This window comes from Populus euphratica, unplaced genomic scaffold (genome assembly GCF_000495115.2).
Source record: "Populus euphratica unplaced genomic scaffold, PopEup_1.0 scaffold3823.1, whole genome shotgun sequence".
Taxonomy (NCBI): domain Eukaryota; kingdom Viridiplantae; phylum Streptophyta; class Magnoliopsida; order Malpighiales; family Salicaceae; genus Populus; species Populus euphratica.
The window spans coordinates 1-9,154 of record NW_011503668.1 but is presented as its reverse complement, the minus strand read 5'-3'; the positions used below and the strand labels follow the sequence as shown (position 1 = coordinate 9,154).

Below are 9,154 nucleotides of genomic sequence, written 5' to 3'. Positions count from 1 at the left end.
TTCTCAGAACAAAAGCATTCATTGAGCTTGGATCCATTGCCTTTTCTTTCTTTGGAAAAGCACAAGAGTCATGGCCGTCATTTTTTACACTTGCCACACCTTCTTTTCCTCTCAACCTTTTCCAATGGCGAAAGATCACCTCTCGTAAAAGCAATTGAAGTGTCTAGCGTGGATATAAAGCTAGGATTCTGGAACCTCTGAGCTAAAGATTTAAGCTGCAAGGGAATTTTTTTTTTTTGGTGTGTTTAGCAGTTACTAAGCTATGATGAGGCGGTCTGCTTCAAAGTTTATTAATCGGCTCTTGGGTTTGAAGAATTCCAGTCGCTCCATGGTATGTAGCCATTTTCTATTCCTTTTCTTTTCTTTTGCACTCTAGTTTTTCATTAAGATTCTGCATGACTGGACATACTTGTAGCATCTATTTATGTTTAATTAACCTTTTTTGGGGTGTTTGCTTTTTTAGAATATCTGTGAAAGCAAAGAGTGTTGTGTCCACTAGTAGTGTCTTTTCTCATGGGGATGGGACTAATTGATGCTTTGAAGCAATGTCCGAAACTAGCTCCTCGCTGCTGCTTGCATTTAGTGAACCATATAAGATGATTTGAAGTTGTTTTCATTTGATCCCAATGCTACTTAGTGAAGCCCGTGATTTTTTTTTTCAAATTTGTAGTCTTTCCTTTTGTTTGTTCTAGCAGAACATCTTCAATTTTGCTGTCATCATGATTTAGACATGCTGCGCCATTAATGCCAATCTCCTAATTTTTTCATTCATAATACACGAGGAAAATTCATTGCTCTGTAACTAATAAGGGGAATTATACTAAAAAAAAATGTTCTTTCTCAGCAAACTTCCATCTAAGTGTCCTTTTTATGATTGTTAACCTTGGGAGATTTGGCTTCAGGATGGTCTTTCTTCACGTCAAGGTTGATGACAGTATACGACTACTGTTATCTGATCACTTTGCGTTGTCATTAGGTTATTCCACAAGCCTTTTGATGTTCAATTATTTGATGGTAGCCCAAATACAACTCTGAAAGTGTTTTCACTAATCTCTATCATCTCAAGAAATTTTGTGCTTGTTGCACCTGCTTGTCTTTACACCTTGAGCATGCTTGATGATTTTTCTTATTTTGATTGCTACTCCAGTTAACATGCAAGTTTAAAATGGTAAAGATGTTCAGAATTCACTTGTAGGTTGATTGTGAGGTTGGATATTATTCTGCATCCAGAAAGAGCAAATGTCAAGGTTCTTTTAGCGGCCATCTTAATGGTTCCTTGCCAAAGGCGTATACAACTTCATGTGCTAAGTTGTCAGAAGATCCACTGAACACTAGTCTCATTTCTGACATGTTAATTGATTCATTTGGGAGGATGCACACTCACTTGAGGATCTCCTTGTCAGATCGTCGCAATCCACATTGTCAATACTATACGCCAACTGAGGGCGGGGAGCTCACTCCTAGCCCTCAATTACTCTCTCATAATGAGATTGTTCATTTGGCAAATCTCTTTGTAAGCTCTGGAGTAGATAAAATTCGTTTGACTGGTGGTGAGCCAACCATTAGAAAAGGTATTGAAGACATGCTTACAGCTTAGACACATTGGTCCCAGGAATCACTCTTGCGAGAAAACTTCCAAAGCTGAAAGAATGCGGGCTTACTTCTGTAAATACCAGCTTAGACACATTGGTCCCTGCAAAATTTGAATTTTTGACCAGGCGGAAAGGGCATGAAAGAGTTGTGGATTCAATTAATGCTGCTGTAGACTGTGGGTACGATCCAGTAAAAGCATATATCATATCTGCAATTCTGTCGGTCTTTGCTTTCTCTCCTAATTTTGCTCGCTTCATATTCGATCTCTTAACAAGTACAATTCTTTTATTGACTGCTGCAACGATAGGTTCACTATTAGTCACATATTTATTTATTTACTATCAGGGCTTCCACTGACTCTAAACTAAACTAGTTTTTTTTTTTTTTCCTGTCTTTGTTGGTTACAATTAGGTGAATTGTGTGGTGATGCGTGGCTTTAACGATGATGAGATTTGTGATTTTGTGGAGTTGACACGTGACAAACCAATTAATGTTCGGTTTATTGATTCGAGTTCACGCATTTTGATGGAAATGTTTGGAATGTCAAGAAACTCGTTCCTTACCCAGAAATGCTCGGTAGAGTGGTAAGGTAGAACCCTGACAGGTCTGTGAGGAAAATTTATAGTTTCCCCTTATCAATTCTTTTGGTAACTCCTTTTAACTGAACAGGGGAAGCTGTTTCCTGGCCTAAAGAGACTGCAGGATCACCCTGCTGATACAGCCAAGAACTTCAGGATTGATGGGCATATTGGAACGGTTTCTTTTATCACCTCAATGACTGAGGATTTCTGTGCTGGTTGCAATAGATTGCGACTTTTAGCTGATGGAAACTTTAAAGTATGCCTCTTCGGTCCTTCAGAGGTGAACCACATTCTTCCATGTCATAGCGATTTATTGCTCAAATTCTCTTCTCTTCAAGCTATAAAACCAGATCATATAATTGCTATTGCTTCATCTTCAGTTGTGTGTGTTTATTTCGTCTGCCTAACCTGATTGACTTTTCAATATGGTCATGCTTGTCTTTTTTTATTTTTCTTATGCATTCCTGGGCATAAGATCCGATACACACTCTTACTGAATTTGCAATACATAACACAAATTTATTATCAGACTGTCTTTTAGTTTGACTTGTCGGTGTCAGATAGAAAGACTATAAGCTTCATTTTCTTGCGGTTTCCATATTTAGCTGAGTATGGGGGATTTTTAGGTACAAGTTTAGTCAATTAGGTAGAGTACAATTCAGCTTTTGGGGTTTGCTACAGATATCATCTTTGTTTCTGCTAAAATGCTGGATCCCATGTTTCTTTAGAACCTTTTTCACAGTACTTACATCCTTAATCTTGTCTTGTCTTAATTTGAATCTTCCAAGTTCTTTTTTGTGTCGCAGATTATTCCAAATGACTTAACTATTGTCATCTAATGTAGAAATATTTATATTTATTTTTCTTCCTTTCAGTTGCCACAGATCCATCACAGCATTCTCTTTTAGATGACTGTCATACCACGGCACATATTGCTGCTCTACTCTAGTGTACACAATATTATCTGCAATTTGACTAACATGGTGCCAATTGAGTAGGAGTGTTTGTAACATTCTTAGTCTTAAGGATCTTCTCCTTTTCTTTCTGTTACCATCGAAGAGAAAGCTTGAGTTCTTCTATCCCGGGCAGCATCATCAAACACCCTCTTTTTCAAGAACTTTCAAGAACAAGCTCTGATACCAGTTGTTAGGAGATCCAAACATTCAAACACACACAAATTTACGTGGTTCGGCAACTTGCCTACTCCACGGAGCTACTGGTTTGTATTAATCAAGCTCAAAAGCAATACAAACAACAAAACAAGGAGGAGGAGAAAATTTCTCAACTCAACTCAACTCTCACCCTTAGCTTTCTCTCTGTGTTTCTCTCTATCTCGTGGTGCTCATCAGCTATCAATGACACTCTCTATTTATAGCTGATGAGGGAGATGATTGTTCAACAATGGTGGGCAAGTTAGGCACCTACCATTTGACTATGACTTCAACCATGGCTGCCACCGACCATGGCTGCCACCGGCCATTTGTGTCCATACACATAACAATCTCCCACTTGGACACAAATGGTGTTAGTTCTGTCTTTTAATCTTTAAGACCAACTGAAGCTTTACACAGCTTCAGTTTATCGAGAGTAACTCCTTTGGTTAACATGTCGGCTGGATTCTTGCTTCCACAGATCTTTTCAAGTAACAGTTGTTCATCGTCGAGCAATTGCCTGATGAAGTGATATTTGATCTGTATGTGCTTTGTTCTGGAGTGAAATGCTGGATTCTTTGCAAGGAAGATTGCACTCTGACTGTCACTATACAAAGTACCATTTCCATGCATCTTGCCCAATTCTTGCAGGAAACTCTGTAGCCATACTATCTCTTTTGCGGACTCTGAAACTGCAACATATTCAGCTTCTGTCGTTGAAAGAGCAACTATCTTTTGCAAGGTAGAACTCCAAGAAACAGCAGTGCCTCCTAGAGTGTATATATAACCTGTAGTACTCTTTCTGCTATCAACATCTCCTGCTAGATCAGCATCTACAAAGCCTTCAAGTTTCAAACCGCCAGCTGTGAAAATAAGACATGTCTCCGATGAGCCTTTTAAGTACCTCATGATCCATTTCACTGCCTCCCAATGCTGCTTTACAGGATTGCTCATATATCGGCTTATAACTCCCACTGCATGGGCAATATCTGGTCTAGTACAGACCATGGCATACATCAAAGAGCCGATAGCTGAGGCGTATGGAATCTGGTCCATGTATCCACGTTCTAGCTCAGTTTTTGGTGACTGGTCTCTACTGAGCTTGAAATGATTCCCCAGAGGTGTACATACTGGCTTAGCATTATCCATACTAAACCTGCTAAGAACCTTCTTGACATACTCTGCCTGTGAAAGCTTTAGTATGCCTTTGTCTTTGTCTCTGATGATTCTCATGCCAAGTATTTGTTTAGCAGCTCCCAGATCCTTCATTTCAAACTGTTTTGACAATTGTTGCTTTAGCTTGTCAATCTCTTCCATGTTGGAACCTGCAATTAACATATCATCCACATATAGCAGTAGAATGATATAGGAGTTGTCAAAATGTTTGACATAGCAACAATGATCAGCCTGACATTTTGTGTATCCCGTACTACACATGAAGTTATCAAACTTCTTGTACCACTGTCTTGGAGCTTGCTTCAAACCATATAGGCTCTTCTTTAGTTTGCAAACTTGACTCTCCTTTCCTGGTATTGCGAACCCCTCTGGTTGTTGCATGTAAATATCTTCCTCCAATTCTCCATGAAGAAATGCTGTTTTTACATCTAATTGTTCAAGATGTAAATTTTCTGCAGCTACTATCCCCAGAACAACTCTGATTGTTGTAAGCTTCACAACTGGAGAAAATATCTCAGAATAGTCGATCCCCTTCTTTTGCTGAAACCCTTTTACAACAAGTCTTGCTTTGAACCGTTTGCTTCCGTCATGCTCGGTCTTTACTCTGTAGACCCACTTGTTTTGCAAGGCCTTCTTTCCTTCAGGCAGTTTGGTTAACTCCCAAGTCTTGTTCTTCAGCAATGACTCCATCTCGTCCTTCATGGCTAACTCCCACTTGCTCGAGTTTCCATCTTGTAAGGATTCTTCATAATTTAATGGTTCACCACCATCGGTCAGCAAGATATAATTCAATAGAAGTGTGAACCGTTGTGGAGGCTTTATAGTCCTTGAAGACCTGCGAACAGCTGGTTCACTTGGCTCTACACTATCTTGTGTAGAAGTGGTGGGTACTGAAGTGCTTGAACTGTCTTGTATGGACTCTTGAGTGGTAACATCAGGAAGCCCTTCTAATTGTATGAATTCAGATTTCTGTGGACTCGTATCTGAAACAGTTATCTCTAGTTCTGTACTTGATTTGTCTTTGTACAAAACTTTCTCGTTGAAGATCACGTTCCTGCTTCTGATAATCTTCCTGTTTTGATCATCCCAGAACCGAAATCCAAATTCTTCATCTCCATAGCCAATAAAGAAACATTTCTTTGATTTGGCATCCAGCTTGTTGCGAGCATCAGAGTCTACATGCACATAGGAAACACACCCAAAGACTTTTAGGTGAGCAAGCTGTACTTCTTTTCCTCTCCAGACTTCCTCGGGCAGTCTGAACTCCAAAGGTACTGATGGTCCACGGTTGATCAAGTAAACTGCAGTATGAACTGCATCAGCCCAGAATGTTTGAGGTAGCCCAGAATGCAACCTCATGCTTCTAGCTCGTTCATTGATGGTCCGGTTCATCCGTTCAGCAATACCATTCTGTTGTGGTGTGCCTGGAACTGTCTTTTCCATTCTGATACCGTTGACAGCGCAATACTCCTTGAAACCTCCATCAATGTATTCTCCTCCATTATCAGATCGTAAGCATTTCAGCTTCAAACCTGATTCAGTCTCAACCATAGCCTTCCATTTCTTGAATGTGTCAAACACATCAGATTTATTTTTCAGAAAGTAGACCCATACCTTTCTGCTAAAGTCATCAATAAAAGTGACATAGTACCGAGAACCACCAAGAGATGCTACTGGAGCTGGTCCCCATAAATCTGTGTGCACCAGTTCTAGTTTTCTTGGTCTTAAGGTCCTGCCAACCTTTAAGAAACTGAGCTTCTTCTGTTTTCCGAGAACACAACTTTCACAAATGTCTAGATCAACATTTTTTAATTCTGGCAGCTTTCCCTTTGATTGAAGTATCTTCATCCCCTTTTGACTCATATGGCCGAGTCTACAATGCCATAGCTGCGCCTGATTATCTGCTTCAGTAGAGGCAATTATATCTGCTGATCTTGTGGTCATATACAGAGTGCCAGTTTTCTTTCCACGAGCCAAAACCATTGCTCCCTTTGATACCTTCCACATTCCTCCAGAGAAAAGGATTGAATGGCCACTATCATCAAGTTATCCGACCGAGATCAACTTCTTCTTTAGTTCAGGAACATGCCTTACATTTTGCAAGTTCCATGTAGATCCATTCATTGTCTTGATTTGCACATCTCCTATACCCACAATATCCAATGGTTGTCCATCGGCCAGATAGACTACCCCATAATTTCCAGCAGTGTAATTTTGCATCATTTCATGGTGTGGAGTACAGTGAAATGAAGCTCCAGAGTCAAGAACCCAATCATCAATAGGACTATGTACTGCAAGGATCAAAGCATCTTGTACCTCGTCTGTAGTGGCATTTGCAGAATCAGCTTCAGGTTTTTTTGGTTTTGTGCAACTCCTCATAAAATGGCTAGGTTTGCCACAATTCCAACATTCAACCTGCTTCCTGGGTCCAAACTTGCTTTTGCTTCTGTACCTGGATTTTGATCTGCCTCTGGATAAGCCTCTGTCTTGTCTCCTTCCTCGAGTGTTGATGTTGAAAGCTGAACCTGAACTTGAGCTTTCACCCGAGTCTTTTCTTCGTACTTCTTCAGCTAAAATCAGGTCTCGGATATCATCATACTTTAATTTGGATTTTCCAGCTGAGTTGCTTACGGCTGTTCTCATACCTTCCCAACTGCTTGGAAGTGAAGCTAGCAAAATAAGTGCTCGGATCTCATCATCAAACTCAATTTCAACGGATGACAATTGATTTGTGATGGTGTTGAAATTATTAAGATGCTGTGTAACAGAGGTGCTTTCTGTCATCTTCAGGTTGAACAACTTCTTCATCAAGTGCACTTTGTTATTTGCTGATGGCTTCTCATACATCCCAGACAAGGCTTCCATCAATCTTGCTGTGGATTTCTCTTTTGTAACATTATGAGCAACTCTTCTTGACAATGATAGCCGGATAACGCCCAAGACTTGTCTATCAAGTATTTGCCAATCTTCTTCTGACATGTTTTCTGGCTTGCTCCCCAACAGAGGAAGATGAAGTTTCTTCCCATATAGATAATCTTCAATTTGCATTTTCCAATATCCAAAATCAGTTCCATCAAATTTTTCAATTCCTACAGCCTTTATTTCATCAGCCATTTTTACTCCTTCTCGGATTTGAATATCAAAAATCTGACCTTACAGATGTGTCCGGAATGGCCAACAATGCTGGAAACGACACTGAGATCACCCAAATCGGACTTCGGATGGCTCCGATTTAAGCAATCAAAGTTTGGGATAACTGGACGCTGCAAATGAAGCCACGTGGCAGGCGGAATAGTCGCTGCGCCACGCCGGATCAAAACCCAGTTATGCTGACGTGGCGAGATGACGTGTCAAACATGTAGGCAATGTGGGGTCCACCCAATCTGACGTGGCAGATCCACAGAGATCTTCGTCTGACGTGGCAGTGGTGACGTGACTGATGACGTGTCGGTGACGTGTCTGGTGACGTGGCTGTTGATCGTGTCGAACGGCTGATGTGGCAGGTGAATTTGGCTGCTGATTGTGCCGAACGGCTGACGTGGCTGCTGACGTGGCAGAGTCGAGTTGTAGGAAACGGCGAGGAAGACGCGTGAAGCGTGTACGGCGCGTCTGTGCGCGTGGACAGTACTGGTGGTGGCGCGTGCAGGCGCGTGCGGGCATGCAGGACATCGGATTTTTGCCGGGTTTTCACCAGTGGATTCCTCTCGTCGTCCTCTTCACGGTGGTATGTTCAAAAACACGTTTTGAGAACTTTGATTTTTGAGTTTGGATCAAACACCCTCTTTTTCAAGAACTTTCAAGAACAAGCTCTGATACCAGTTGTTAGGAGATCCAAACATTCAAACACACATAAATTTACGTGGTTCGGCAACTTGCCTCCTCCACGGAGCTACTGGTTTGTATTAATCAAGCTCAAAAGCAATACAAACAACAAAACAAGGAGGAGGAGAAAACTTCTCAACTCAACTCAACTCTCACCCTTAGCTTTCTCTCTGTGTTTCTCTCTATCTCGTGGTGCTCATCAGCTATCAATGGCACTCTCTATTTATAGATGATGAGGGAGATGATTGTTCAACAATGGTGGGCAAGTTAGGCACCTACCATTTGACTATGACTTCAACCATGGCTGCCACCAACCATGGCTGCCACCAAACATGGCTGCCCCCGACCATGGCTGCCACCGGCCATTTGTGTCCATACACATAACAGCATCCTCTTTCTTTTCTTCTTGTGGTTGTTGCAAAGTTTACATTGAATTTTGTTAAATTGAGTTATCTCATTGCAGACTTTTTCTTTGCGTGTTTCATATTTATGTGGTTCAACCTAAAATTGTCTCCGTCCATCTTGCCTCCCATTGACTGACATAAAAAGCAGGCAAAACCAGTTAACAAGAGAACATTTTGTATGAGATTAGAGTGATATCCTAATAATATTGATGTTAAATAATATCCTCAAATTAAGAACTGTTGTGTATATATCCTTTACAGTGATTAATAGTTATATTTTAGTGATATCAGTGAAGTTTCTTAAATAGCATGATGTCATCTATGCGTCAACTGCAGCAAGCTGCCTCATTTTATATTGTAGTGGCCGTGATAAAAAGGAGATACTTGGGTCAGTCAATTTGAGCTCAGTCAAACTGGTTGCTTACGT

At 40.8% G+C, this 9,154-nt stretch overlaps 1 pseudogene; it reads left to right on the top strand.

Moving 5' to 3' along the window:
* The first annotated feature begins 15 nt into the window (after nucleotides 1–15).
* On the top strand, nucleotides 16–2,754 carry LOC105119893 (cyclic pyranopterin monophosphate synthase, mitochondrial-like; annotated as a pseudogene).
* The last annotated feature ends 6,400 nt before the right edge of the window (nucleotides 2,755–9,154 follow it).